The sequence below is a fragment of the Vicia villosa genome, linkage group LG1, assembly GCF_029867415.1.
Source record: "Vicia villosa cultivar HV-30 ecotype Madison, WI linkage group LG1, Vvil1.0, whole genome shotgun sequence".
NCBI lineage: Eukaryota > Viridiplantae > Streptophyta > Magnoliopsida > Fabales > Fabaceae > Vicia > Vicia villosa.
In genome coordinates this window covers 72487738-72490595 of record NC_081180.1, presented here as the reverse complement: position 1 = coordinate 72490595, position 2858 = coordinate 72487738, and the positions used below count along the sequence as shown (strand labels likewise).

The 2858-nt window shown below is 32.2% G+C and overlaps 1 long non-coding RNA gene across 1 annotated transcript; it reads left to right on the top strand.

Moving 5' to 3' along the window:
* The first annotated feature begins 789 nt into the window (after positions 1 to 789).
* On the top strand, positions 790 to 2497 carry LOC131609372 (uncharacterized). The gene is made up of 4 exons (XR_009286125.1): positions 790 to 924; positions 1119 to 1333; positions 2001 to 2277; positions 2392 to 2497. It is a non-coding gene; the product is annotated as an uncharacterized LOC131609372 (long non-coding RNA).
* Positions 2498 to 2858: the final 361 nt, after the last annotated feature.

Here is a 2858-nt window from a genome sequence, read left to right as displayed (position 1 = left end):
TACCTCCCCCATCGTTGGTCAAGTTCGTTTCATCCTCAATGGTACCATCCACTTTTGCATCATTACTTGTGTTGCCAAGAGTAATATTGCTATTATTCGACCCATTCATAAAACGTAAAAAGTTTCACGGTTCGAACACTCTCTGATTGGTCCCTTACCCAAAGGTTAGTAATTTAAACCTTCTCCGAGTGCGTACTCCCCGTTCAACTCTAGAGAAATGAAACCTTAAACCTTCCAGACTTCTCGCCGCCGCAACAAAAAAACTACCGAAAAATCGCCAAAGTGTATCGTTATTTTTGATACTTTTACTACCTTTGCAGTTGGTCAATGTGATTTATTATTATTATTTTTTTGGAGAATCATACAATATAATAAAGCAAGATGAGTTCTTTAGCAAGTTTGCCAAGTGTCATCTTTTTAGAAGCCTTATCATTTTAAAACTTGCTATTAATAATAATCTTGCTATAATTAACTTTAATTATTTTATTATTTAATTAACTATTTCACTAATTTTTAACCACTAATTTTTAATTATTTTATTACAATTTCAATTTTTATTGGGTCACGTTTTAGAATCAATTTTATCTTAGTCTTTTGTAACAACCAATGCTATGTCGGTTCATATTCTCTGGAAAGATGCATAGTTGCTCCAAAAAAAAAAAACACAAAGACAACAAATTCATTTGGTTTCTTAATACAAACTCTTCAATTCTAATTTCTCTCCTCCCCAATCTAATTTTTCTTTTCCCAATCCCTTCTCATCAATGTTACTTCTTCTCCCAATTTATATACAATGGAACAAACAAGAGGTCAGAGGAAGTCGAACCAGAACCGTCCCCTTCTTAACCCTAATCCCTAAACAGCAAAATACTAATTTCACAAAACTATTGTGCTCGTCTTCTTCGTCAGCTAATCTTCTAACTGGTTTGTTTTCAAACTCCAATTTGATCCTAATTTTTCTTAATTGAATCTATGCACCATCAATCTCATCCACTTAATTTCAAAGCATACAATTTAATGCATGTATTCGCTTCAATTTAGATTTCAGATTTCACGTCATGATTTTAGATTCAATCATCAATCTTATATACTAAATTGAATTTGATTTTTCACTGCAGAGTGAAATAATTGAAGGGGAATCGGTGGTGATGGAAGGTAACACTCAAGAATCGTCGCCTCAGTCTTTTTGGAAAGGCTAATAGAGTTTTGTGGCGAGCGGTTATCATTTATGAGCAATTATTCAAATTTCGTCAAGCTTTATAAACCACTTACCTCCTGGTCTAACTGTGATGTTGAGGAATTCATCGCTTTTGATCCTGTTCATGGACTTGTGGTAACGATTCTTTTACTTTTTCATCTATGTTTCTGTCTTTTCATGTCATTTTGTGTGATTTGATTGATTCCCTTCAATGCATTTGGTTCTCCCTAATTGTCGCATTATATCCTGATCTAGGATTGATTTCATTTAAATTTTCCATTTATAATTGTATTTTCTATAAAAGAAATTCATTTTAACAAGTTCTAAACTATTGTTATTTATAATTACGACAACTTCAAAGTAATCAAAGAGTTGATTTTAAATAAAGGTTTTGGATGGCTGTTATGATAAGTTTTGCTCTTGGAGGTTTAAATGGTTTGCTTGGACTAATGAAGGTATCATCAATCAACACCCTACATCTAATGTTTCATTAATCTTTATTGAATATTATTGTTGTTGATTTTGATTGATAAATTTGAACTATAAAGAAACTAAAATTTTAAGATGCTCTTAGGATTTCATTAGTTGGAAGAAAGATATGTGAATTATATTTATGCTAAGTGAATTATTTTCTTATTGTTTGAGGTAAGATATGTGAATGATGATGAAGATATTAGGAAATACTTTAATGCCTTCCATTTGTTTGATAAATTTCCTGATGCAGTTATAATTAATGATTTCAATAAACATGTTTTGTTTGTTTTCTAATTCGTCTTTTGGTTTTGAATTCTGCTATGTAAAGGGTCTGTCAACAACGGTATTCTAATGCCCGCGGACGAGAGGACAAAATATAGTCACCACTAGGATCTTTGTCAACAGGAGCCCTTGGAAGCTTGAACGACGATGATTCATCTGAGGTAGCTACGCTTCTTGAATTAGTTGAGGGAGCAATAAAGTAGAGGAAGAGAAATTAAAGGTTTCTCTGTTACATTTATGTATTATTTTATACATAAGCACTTATAAGATAAGCGGTTTTCCCATGTAATTGCATATTACAGAAGGAGTTAATAGTTCTCATGGTATGTCTCTCTTTGCTTTAATCGTCATCATCGTTGTCATCACTATCATTTGAATTCTTTCAAAAATGAATAAGGGTTGATTTGATTGTAAAATGTGTTACTTTTTTGCTGCAGATGAGTGGAGGAGATTTTGGAGTATCGGTTTTTCCTGTTGCGAAGAGTATTTTTACTTGGATAAAGGCTATACTGGTGTGTGTGATACATTCAAAATACATTTGGTTTCCTTATAATGTCAAAGAGCTCGCTCATGTTGTTCCATGTGCATGTAAACCATTACATAAATTGCTAGCTTTGGTATATTTGCTACCCCATTCTTTTGCTTTATCTCATGATTTAAAAATAGCCAAGTTAGGCTTGCAATGCTAAGCTACTCCCAACTGTTGCATTAAACTTAATTTTTATAGTTTCTTCATTCTTCTGTTGCTTCGTAGTTATACTTTGCCATCATTTTGAGAACTGGTTGGTAGACCTTATAAAAAAAGCTTATAATATTTTCATAAACTTTTTTAGCTTATTTTTTGAAGTTAATCCTAAAGCAAATATGATTTGGTTACCAATTTAGAGGAGTACATGTTGGTTGA